Source organism: Dioscorea cayenensis, chromosome 8, assembly GCF_009730915.1.
Source record: "Dioscorea cayenensis subsp. rotundata cultivar TDr96_F1 chromosome 8, TDr96_F1_v2_PseudoChromosome.rev07_lg8_w22 25.fasta, whole genome shotgun sequence".
NCBI lineage: Eukaryota > Viridiplantae > Streptophyta > Magnoliopsida > Dioscoreales > Dioscoreaceae > Dioscorea > Dioscorea cayenensis.
Window position 1 is genome coordinate 18,664,070 of NC_052478.1, and position 12,268 is coordinate 18,676,337.

Consider the following 12,268-nt stretch of genomic DNA (forward strand, 5'->3'; position numbering starts at 1 on the left):
CACCACATCCGTTTATTGATCAGCTAAGAATCACGTGGATACATCTATAGGCTGGTCGGGAGAGGCACGTAGCCTTGGAGATCCCAAGCTCATATGTCCCTGGCCACACAGCATCTTGTACGCGCGCTGCGGAGTCAAGCTGTGAGGATCATTGATCGGTAGCTGCTCTTACTCCTCAATGTCAATACAAACCTCATCATACAGACCGGGCCATATAGAGAACTGTATCACACTCATGCTGTCACACCGTCCAAAGGCTTGAACCTGAACTGTGTCAATACTTGTGAAGCTGGAGTACGATCGGTCAAACTCGAATGATGCAAGTTCCTCCAGCGTCAACATACGGAAAGCTGGCTCTCGGATGGACAATAGATGTCACCAACTACCTACCGACAGAAACTCATCGACCTCCTGTGCCATCTCATCTCCTAACTGAATCTCTCGTAATGAACTCAGGTCAGGATATCGAGACTGACCGAACTTCAACTTCGACAAATGCTAAAAATTACTTGATGTTCGGGTATGGCAAACTCAAGATGCTCAAGTGAAAGCTCACGAGGATGCTAGCTAGCTAACTTATTTGATCTGGGAGCCATTCCTATGAAAATTGAAAAGAATTGATTAATTAAAATTTGAAAGCAATTCTGCAGAAATCGACATGGTCGTGTTGAAATTTCACACGCCTGTGTGGATCTTCGGGGCACGACAAGAGTGCGGCCGAAGCTCCGAAAAGCTCTACAAACCAATACAAATGCTTTTACATTCATTCTACACCCATTCACTAGTAATATAATCATGAAATCCAAGAAAAATTGACCAAATCAAGTAAAAGAAAAGAAGATTGGCAAAGAAAATGGGAGAAGTGGTTTACCGATGAAATGGAAATCAAAAACTTCGAATGCTGCCGGAAAACAACGCAAAAACCTCATAAATAGATGAAGAGTGGTCAAGGAGACAAAGGGAGGGGTTATTTTGATTGTGGAGGCCTTTAAAAATAAAGAGACGTGAATAGATTATAAAGGAAAGTTACTGCTCTTGGAGGTCTGTACATCCACATGGTCGTGTGGAAATTACCCACACTAGTGTGCCACCACAGGAAAGCTTCAGAGGGGCATCCACATGCCCCTATGTCCTCTCATAATGGCCACTTTGGCCTCTGAACATATTGATAAGTGCTTGTGTGATATGAATGTGAAGCATTCTTTCCTTATGTTGAGCATTATTTTTCTCGGGTTTTTACACTAATATGTGTGTTTTTATGTTACTTTCATGCAGGTAGGGTTGTGTGGCCGAGTATGAATTAAAGAAACCAATGTGGATCATAATGCACCAATTTTGGAGGAAATCTTGCTAAGGTTCAAACGCGAAGACATAGGTCGGGTGTGAGATGCTAGAGTGTGTGCCAACCTCCTCTTATTTAAGTTTGCACAACCATTTGGAGGGGCACAAGGACAGTCACACTCAAGCATTCCGACTTATGCACATAGAACAAGATCTCCACCAACTTGTCCGTTATTAAATAAACAAAGCGATCCACGACGTGAACGTGTGCCCGCTTGCGTCACCTCGATGAAAGTATGGTCTCGGGAAGTATTTTATGCTAGGTACTGCAGTAGAGCACTGTAGCAAAAGTACTGAAGCAGCACTGTTCACAGCCGGCCAAAAATTACAATTCCAGAGAATCCACACGGGCGTGTGGAAATTACCCACGCCCGTGTGGAAATTCCACATGGGCGTGTGAAAAATCCATAGGACCTTGTGGATGCCCGATTCCAGCCCTATTTAAAGCTGATTTCAGCCCCGATTTCAGTAATCTTTTCTCCATATTTTCCCCATCTTGAGAGAGGGTTTTGGCTAGGGTTTTGGAGAGGTTCTACAGCTCTGACATCGTCATTCCTTTGGAAGAAGGTTGGTAGGGGAGCTTCTGTCGAGGCGTATCCTATACCGGACAAGGGAATCCTTGGACGACGAGTAGAGGACTTTCCACAAGACCATTGACACGACTATCGAGAGGGTTCTCTATGGATTCATTGCTTTTACATTTTATTTCTTTGATTGTACTTAGCTCCATGGAGAGCTAAACCCCTAGTGGGTACTTGGGTATTTGTGAACGATAGGATGTATTTGTTTCATTGAATCTCTTTATTATGCTTTCAATTAATTGATTGTATGAACATTTCCCCTAGAGTGACACTAGAGTTGAGAGTTTTTATTGGTAACCTTGTGAGTGAGTGACATACCACGAGCATTAGACAAAGCTAGGGTGGAGAGGGTTGAGAGGGTGAGTCGAGAGGTACAGGAGCGTCCCCTTTCCCCTCCGGCGTGATAGATTCTACCTCCGTTCCTCGAGTTCTTTGCGGCCATAATAGAGTGAATGGTCTAAGGGATGACCCTCCGCTGGGGCCTAGTTGCGCGTGCAATGCAGTAAAGCGTTGAGAGGATCTTAGTATCTAGGGCTTAATTGTGGCTAGATACCTTCCGCCTGGACCAAAGGGTTAGGTCTATAATTAGGAAGAGATTTATCACTTGGAATCCCTAGAGCTCATTGCAACTCTATTCGAGTCCGAGGTTGAGAGGTTATCTAATCTCTCCTCCGGGACATGTATAGAGTTAGGCATAGTTGACCTTAGATTTGGGACTATGTATTTAAGAATTTCCACGACTCACCATTGCATTGATTTGGAAGCATAATAGAGAGTTCTTGCACTTGAAACAATTGTCCTAGGCGGAGCATTATCCGAGTACCCCATCTTTATCGATTGCCTTACCTCCTTCTTTACTCGTGCTCTCTTACTTGTTGTTTTAACTTTTGAGAATTGAATCATTGTCACACTTATCACTACAAATTTTTCACATAGCTAAGAAGCGGATTAAGTGTTTTTATTCCCTACTCCCTGTGGATTCGGTACCCGCCATCCGGGATTATTACTTCGACAAACCCGTGCACTTGCGGGATATACACAAGGGGAACTTGTCACGCATCCACATTGGCATGTGGAAATTACTCATGCCTGTGTGTCCAAGCTACAGGGGAACCCACACACTTCTGTGGCTTCTCTGCCTCTTCCAAAAGTTTTCCTAATTGTTCCACATGCCCTTGTGGAAATTCCATAAGGGCTTGTAAATTCACAGGGGGGCTCACAGGGGTAGCCACACGCCCTTGTGTCTTCGTGGGATGGAAAAGTTTTGCTCTGTAGGGATCCACAGGGCCCTATGGAAATTCCACACGGGCATGCACCCTTCACGATGTCGCTCACAGTGGCACTCACACGTTCCTATGTCTTCTTGGGATTGCTGAAAAACTGCAGTTTCTGCAGAAAAAAAAAATTCTCCAACACTAATACAATGTATAGAAACTGCGAATACTATAAAAATTTGACTAGAGACTCATAAAAACATGCTCGAATGACCTAAAACTTGGCCAATCACAATGAAGCATGATAAAACACCGATGATCCATGAGAAAAACACATTGACAAGGTCCCCTTGCGTATATCCCGCAAGTGCATGGGTTTGTCGAAGTAATAATCCCGGATGAGCGGGTATCCAATCTACAGGGAGTAGGGAATAAAAACACTTAATCCGCTTCTTAGCTATGTGAAAGATCAATAATGATAAGTGTGACAATGATTCAATTCTCAAAAGTAAAATCAACAAGTAAGAGAGCACAAGTAAAGGAGAAGGTAAGGCAATCGATAAAGATGGGGTACTCGGATAATGCTCTGCCTAGGACGATCACTTCAAGTGCAAGAACCCTCTATTATGCTTCCTAATCAATGTAATAGTGAGTCATGGAAATCCTTCAGTACATAGTCCCAAATCTAAGGTCAACTATGCCTAACTCTATACATGTCCCGGAGGAGAAATCGAATAATCTCAACACCTCGCACTCGCATAGAGTTGCAATGAGCTCTAGGGATTCCAAGTGATAAATCTCTTCCTAATTATAAACCTAACCCTTTGGTCCATGTGGAAGGTCCCTAACCACAATTAAACCCTAGATACTAAGATCACTTCTGCGCTTCACTCCGTTGCACCCGTAACGAAGCCCTAGCGGAAGGTCATCCCTTAGACCATTCTCTCTATTGTGGCCGCAAAGAACTCGAGGAACGGAGGTAGAATCTAATACATCGGAGAGGAAAGGAGACGCTCCTATACCTCTCGACTCACCCTCTCAACCCTCTCCAACCTAGCTTTGTCTAACACTCGTGGTGTGCCACTCACTCACGAGGTTACCAACAAGAACTCTCAACCCTAGTGTCACTCTAGGGGAGTATTCACACAATCAAGCATTCAAGGTTGGAACTCACAATAAACATCAATTAATTGAAAGCATAATAAAGAGATTCAATGAAACAAATATATCCTAGGGTTCACAAATACCCAAGTACCCACTAGGGGTTTAGCTCTCCATGGAGCTAAGTACAATCAAAGAAATAGAATGTAAAAGCAATGAATCCATAGAAAAACCCCCTTGATGGTCGTGTCGATGGTCTTGTGGAGAGTCCTCTATGCGTCGTCCAAGGATTCCCTTGTCCGGTATAGGATACGCCTCGACGGAAGCTCCCCTACCAACCTTCTTCCTAAGGAATGACGATGTTGGAGCCGTAGAACCTCTCCAAAACACTAGCCAATACTGCTCAAAACCCTAGCCGAAGCCCTCTCTCAAGTTGGGGAAACGATGGAGAAGAGAATGCTGAAATCGGGGCTGAATCGGCTTTAAATAAGGCTGGAATCGGGCGACTTCACTGGCCCATGTGGAATTCCCACACGGGCATGCATAATTTCCACACGCCCGTGTGGATTCTCTGAACTCCTAATTTCTCGGCCGGCTATGAACACTGCTACTACAGTACCTTGCTAAAGTGTTCTGCTATAATATCCGGCACACGTTCACGTTGTGGATCACTTGCTTCTTCAATGATAGACAAGTTGGTGGAGCTCTTGTTCTATGTGCATAAGTCGGAATGCTCGAGTGTGACTGCCCTTGTGCCCCTCCAAATGGATGTGCCAACTAGAATACGAGGAGGTTGGCACACACTCCAGCATCTCACACCCGACCTATGTCTTCGTGTTTGAACCTTAGCAAGATTTCCTCCAAAATCGGTGCATTATGCTCCACATTGGATTCTTTCCTTCATAATCGGCCTCACAACCCCACCTGCACGAAAGTAACATAAAAAACACACATATTAGTGTAAAAACCCGAGAAAAGTAATGCTCAACATAAGGAATGAACGCTTCGCATTCATATCGCACAAGCACTTATCAAACTCCCCCACACTTAAGCTTTTTCTTGTCCTCAAGCATAAATTAAACATTTTGTTCATCAATGAAGAAAATATTGAAATTGCTTGGCCTTAGGTTCACCAAAGTATACAAAGAGAGCATTCTACAAGTAAGGAAAATTTCAACACTAAATATGAAAGATCAAAGATCTAGCTAAAAACTTGAATAAAAAAGGACAACAAACCTGAAATCGTGTACATGTGTGAACTCACTCAAAACAACCCAAGGTATACTCCTCAAAGTTCTAAGTACAAGGGACTTATTTATCTACAAAATTGACAACACTTTCAAAGATGGTAGTAGCTTCACACATCCTCTAAGGTAGCCCTTTCAAAAGCGGCCGCTAAGGTGGCTTTCACACTTTTTAGGTGGTAGCTCTTTCTACCGGAGTGGTAGCTTTCACTCATCCTATGGGATAGCTCTTTCTCTCATTAGGGCATAGCTAGTATCTGACTTATGAGAGTAGCTTCATACTACATAGGTGGTAGCTCTTTCCACCCAACAAGCACAAAGAAACAATAAAACTATTTTGTTTATTTTTTTTTTCTTTAGAATTTAACACAAGAAACAACTATAACTAGTCCCTTTAATATCAAACTTGAGTTTCCAATAGAGTTTAAAGAGTGAGTAGTGCACTGAGTATAATTTGGGCAAAATTTCCTAGACATTCAAGCAAAACTAGAGCATGAAAATATTCAATGTTAAAAATTCTCCTAAACTCAAGAATATAATCAATGCAACTAGGGTGAACCGCCATTGGCTATGTGAGCATATATCAATCAAGAACAATAGAAAAGATGTGTGCACTATGAAACTCCCCCCTCACTTAAGTTGTACATTATCCTCAATGTACACATCCAAGCTCACTCAAAACGTATATCATTCAAAAGCAAATGTGGGAGAAGCAATCAAAACAATACTCCCCTGACTCCTAGTGTTGCGTTTGATGAAGCAAAATCCTTGGGAGTAATGTTCTGAACGGTTGTGAAGCTCACACGGCCAAGTGCCGAAGTACCTTGGCCGTGCCCATGACTAAGTCTCAATTCCCATGATGACAAGACTATCTACATGCATTCACGAGGGGGTTCAGTGAGGCTCAATAAAAAGCAAAATATCTCCAGTATATATAAAAGATAGACAATGAATACAACCCGAGATGCAAAATGAAAATAAACTCTGAAGGAGAATCCTTTCTGAGTAAACAAGTCTAAATATAAAATGCATAAAAGGAAAGTAAAGTAAAGTCAAGTATCGGTGTCGCCCTCGGGCTCCGGTGCTGCTGCTGGTGGTGTTAAATCGAAGGGTGCTGGCGGAAGTGGTAAGGGAAATGCCGGAGGAGGTGGTGGGGGAATCAATGGCCTGCCCATTAGTAGCCGCTGTATTATGTCAAAATGGTCTAATATCTCAGCATACTGCACTACCTGGGTAGCTCGGAGCTCCGCTATCTCGGTCCGAATCTCACCCACATCGCTCTCGAGCCTCTCAATACGGTTATAAGCTCGAGGACCCTGTGCTGCGAGGGGTTTGGGAATCTGTTTGGAACCCTCCGCAATATCACCTCCGCTCCTGGCGGTCTCTGGGGTAGCTGTAGCAATAATATAGACCCCTGGCCCACATCTCCGTAGCAACCCCATCATCCTGATCATCTCAAACGCAAGAGGGGTAGGCACAAATGTCCTCTCAGCACCATGTAAAGCATCCCCCAAACCCATTCCCAAAATGAGCCTGGTGATGTAAGGGCCAGCAAATAATAAACCCACTCTCGAAGACTGACCTTGGTACTTCAGAATATCCGCTAATATGCACCCCAAGTGAATCGGTACATTGCGGGCCATGGAGAATGGATATCCGAATGCCCAAAACTGTATCGCCTCTATAGTGTCAAATCTCCCATGCATCAGATGAAACTCAAAAGACGCTAAAACCTCAAGCGTCAATGCGCTGTAAGCTGGCTCACTGATCGTCAGTATTGTCCTCTAGCTTCCTACTGCTAGCATCTCATCAATCTCATCATCTAGCTCGTCACCCCACTGAATATCTGTTAGCACTTGTAAATCCACAAAATGAGTCTGACCAAAACCAAGTGCTGAAAGTTACTCAAATCGAGTCTGATACTCGGGATTTGAGAAATCCATGTGTATTGGCTTGGGTGGGGTGACTCTGAGACGCTTAACTTCATTCTTCCTCACTCGAGGTGCCATATCTGGAGTACAAAAAGAGGAAAACGATCAAAGAAGCTCAAAAATAGTATACTGCAGAATTCCACACGGGCTTGTGGAAATCACCCACGCCCGTGTGGACCTGCAGGGTGTGAAAAACCCGTACGGGTGCACAACAATTCTCAAGAATTCAACTTAAAACCGCGTTTAGACGCTTTCTAAACATGCACCATGCATTTTTAAATGAAAATTCATGCTCATGAAGACATTTAATCCACGAAAACAAGAGTTGGCGACGAAAAAAAAAAGTTACCGGTGAAATAAATGCCAAAACTCTGAAAATCAGCACGATATGCGACGAAAAATCCTCCAAAACAACGGTGATCGGTCGAGAAGATGATCAGAAGTAGTTTTCAAGCGATTGGAGATGAGGAATGAGACGGTTCACAAGGTTTTTAATGAAAAAATCGTGTCTCTTGGAATTCAGTGCATTCAGACGGGCGTATGGAAATTGCCCACGCCCGTGCGCCCCATTACAAGAAAGCCACAAGGGCGCACGCACGCCCCTGTGCGCTCTCGGGAAAACACTCCTTCGACTATGACTGCTCTTGCACGGTCGTGTTTAAAATACCCACGCCAGTGCTCCCGACCCACAGGGGCAGCCGCACGCCCCTGTGGCTTCCCTGGACATCCGAGAAAAATGCCAAGTTTTCTACAAGCCCGTGTGGAAATTCCGCACGGGCGTGGACATTCACATGCCCAACTCACAGGGGTAGCCGCACGCCCCTGTGTTTTCTCGGGATGGAGAGAACTCCTCTGCAGAGTTTCGCGCGGGCGTGTGGAAAGTACCCACGCCCGTGTGTGGTTCACAAGGTCGCCCACAGGGGCGAGTTCACGCCCCTGTGTGCTCTCGGGATAATCCGCCCAACTCTGCAGGAATTCACACGCCCAAGTGGAAATTACCCACTAGCGTGTGACAGTCGCATGGTCATTCACAGGGACAGCCGCACGCCCCTGTGCCTTCTCTGGGTGAGCTCGCAATACAAATCCACGGGCGTGCGGAAATTCCACACGCTAGTGCGTCTTCACTGGATGTTGAAAAAGTTTCTAAACATGTTTACACACTCAAAGCCTGCCCTATTATGCGAGTATTACTAGCGAAAAACATGGAATAAAGCTCAAACGACATAATTTCGCCAATTCCACATGAAAACACACGATTAATATTCAAAGTTCACAAGGAAATCTTAGCACAAGCATCTAAAAATCAAGACACCAACACTTAACAATTTATTCATGCAAAACACTACATTATTCAACTAAGAAAAATAGTAACCACTTGGGTTGCCTTTAAAGAAGCACTTGTTTAACATCACTAAGCTTGACATACCTTATCTTATCTCACGGGGGTTCATAGATGAAAGTTGCCCTCTTACCTATAGGTTTAAAGCATGATATGCACAATCTCTTGAAAGTAGAGGGTGTATTATCGGGCTTGGGACCACTTAGCAATGATTCATCCAACTCTTTCCATTCACGGACATCTCCAACAGCCTTGGAGTGTTTCCGGTGGAGTCTCAAAGCCCTCTTCATTTTCCGGAGCACCTTCTTCAAGATCCCCGGGGTAGATGGTATTTCTTCCGTAGCACCAAGCATCATTACTTCTTCATAATCCTCCTCTTGGTCGAAGAAATCCTCGTATGGGTCTGGATTGAACATTTCCTGCATGTATTCATCAACAATCTCATCAGTAGTATCTAGAAAGTATAAAGTATCATCAAAATCAAGGGAATGCCGCATGGCTTCAGCAAGGCGGTAGGTGAGCTTGTCATCTCCAACTCTCAATGTGAGCTATCCACCATCCATGTCAATCAATGCTTTGGAAGTCCACAAGAACGGTCTCCCAAGTATCAAGGGTACATCTGCGTCCTCATCGACATCTAGCACTACAAAGTCAACCGAAAAAATATACTTGTCCACCTTGACAAGCATGTCTTCAATGATGCCTCTCGGATGTCGCACTATTCGGTCCGCTAGTTGCAAGGTCATCCGAGTAGGCCTAGGCTCATCCAAGCCTAGCTTTTGAAAGAAAGTGTATGGCATGACATTGATACTAGCCCCTGAGTCCGCCAATGCCATTTCCTCACCTAAATTGCCAATATTACACGGAATAGTGAAGCTTCCTGGGTCTTTCTTCTTGTTCGGCATGTTCTTTTGCAATACCGCCGAGCATGAAGCATCTAAAATCACTGAAGCACTTTCCTCCAACTTCCTCTTGTTAGTCAACAAGTCTTTCAAGAACTTCGCATACTTAGGCATTTGGGCCAATGCCTCAACAAAAGGAATATTGATGTGGAGTTGCTTGAACAAACTCAGGAACTTCTTGTATTGTTCATCCCCTTGGTCATTTTTCAATCTAGAGGGATAAGGGATTCTTGGCTTGAAAGGTGGGGGTGCCACCTCTTTCTCTTTGCTTGTCCCCTCTTCTACCTCTATAACCTCGGGTGCGTGTTCTTTTGGCTTGTCACTCAGAAGCCTACCTTCAACCTCACGACCACTTCTCAAAGTGATCGCCTTCACATGCTCTCTAGGGTTGGTCTCTGTATTGCTCGGAAAACTTCCATGTGGCCTTTCAGAGAGAGACTTCGCAATTTGCCCCACCTGATTTTCAAGTTTATGCAAAGAGGCGGTATGGTTGGGAAGTGTAGCCTCGACTAATTCAAACCTTATATTTGCATATTGCACAAATCTGGCCAAGTGCTTCTCTAAGTCAGTCATTCACATTTCCAAACCTGAGACTCTGTTTTCCACCTGAGGGGCTTGTTGTTGTTGGAAACCCGGTGGCCCCATGGCCTTTTTTGGACCCTGATTACTCCATGAGAAATTGGGATGATTCTTCCAACCCGAATTGTAGGTATTGCTATATGGGTTTCCTTGAGGTCTCATGCATTACCTACAAAATCAACGTTCTCCACCGAAGAACCATCACCAATAGAGATTGGGAAATCGGAGGGAGCATGTCCTCCACCACACCCATTGCAATTAGTCATGGCCGTCACTCTATTTGAAGTTAGAAGATCTAACTTCTTACTCAAACTCTCCACTTGAGCCGCCAATGAAGTTACTGCATCTATATCATGGAGACCGGCCACTTTCTTCTTCTCCCTAGCATTCCATTGGTAGCTGTTTAACCCTATTTCTTCAATTAACTGACGGGCTTCATCGGGGGTCTTGCTACCTAAGGTACCTCCTACTGCCGCATCCAAAAGTTGCCTTGTACTCAGGTTTAAACCTTTATAAAAAGTCTGAACAATCATCCACTCCGGGAATCCGTGTTGCGGGCACTTTCTTAGGAGCTCCTTGAACCTTTCCCATGTCTCGAATAGAGACTCCAATTCCAACTGAACAAAGGATGAGATCTCATTCCTAAGCTTTACAGATTTTCTGCGAGGGAAATAACAGGCAAGAAAAGCTTCTACAATCTCCTCCCATGTGGTGATCGATGCTCTAGGTAATGAGTGTAGCCACTACTTCGCTCTCCTCTTTAGGGAAAATGGGAAGGCTCTTAACTTGATGGCATCATCCGTCACTCCGTTTATCTTCAGCATATCACACACCTCGAGAAAACTCTCTATATGACTGTTTGGATCCTCATCGGCAAAACCGTTGAACTGTGTAGATTGTTGCAACACGTGGATTAATGCCGGCTTCAACTCAAAGTTCTGAGCTGTAATCGGGGGATGTACAATACTCAATTATGTCCCCAACACTGAAGGTCTGGCATAATCGGATAATGTTCGTTGTTGCTCGTTCTGTTCTGCCATGTTTTCAGATCCTTCCACTTCCAAATCAGCTAAATTAGACTATTCTTACACAGGCTCTTTCCCTTTTCTTCTAAGTGTACGTTCAAGCTAAGGATCTCCTTCAATCAATATTGAAGGATTCCCTCAGGTCATAACCTGAAGCTGCACCCAAAAAGAAACAAAAAGAAATCAGAACGATGATAGAATAAGAAGATATGAAATAGAATGTATGGTGGAATAGCTAAGAAAACAAAGTGCAAAGTATCTCTAAATGCCTACTCCCCGGCAATGGTGCCAAAAACTTGACAAGGTCCCCTTGCGTATATCCCGCACGTGCACGGGTTTGTAGAAGTAATAATCCCGGATGAGCGGGTATCGAATCCACAGGGAGTATGGAATAAAACCACTTAATCCGATTCTTAGCTATGTGAAAGATCAATAATGATAAGTGTGACAATGATTCAATTCTCAAAAGTAAAATCAACAAGTAAGAGAGCACGAGTAAAGGAGAAGGTAAGGCAATCGATAAAGATGGGGTACTCTGATAATGCTCCGCCTAGGAAGATCGCTTCAAGTGCAGGAACCCTCTATTATGCTTCCTAATGAATGCAATAGTGAATCGTGGAAATTCTTCATTACATAGTCTCAAATCTAAGGTCAACTATGCCTAACTCCATACATCTCCCAGAGGATAAATCGAACAATCTCAACACCTCGCACTCGCATAAAGTTGCAATGAGCTCTAGGGATTCCAAGTATTGAAGGTCCCTAACCACGATTAAGCCCTAGATACTAAGATCACCTCAACGCTTCACTCCGTTGCACTCGCAACTAAGCCCCAGCAGAGGGTCATCTCTTAGACCATTCACTCTAATATGGACACAAAGAACTCGAGGAACAGAGGTAGAATCTATCACATCGGAGGGGAAAGGGGACGGTCCTATACCTCTCGACTCACCCTCTCAACCCTCTCCAACCTAGCTTTGTCTAACACTCGTGGTGTGTCACTCACTCAAA

General features: G+C 44.2%; 1 non-coding gene across 1 annotated transcript; it reads left to right on the forward strand.

Annotated features, from left to right (window-relative positions):
• The first annotated feature begins 10,775 nt into the window (after positions 1-10,775).
• On the forward strand, positions 10,776-10,882 carry LOC120268204. The gene has a single exon (XR_005538872.1). It is a non-coding gene; the product is annotated as a small nucleolar RNA R71 (small nucleolar RNA).
• Positions 10,883-12,268: the final 1,386 nt, after the last annotated feature.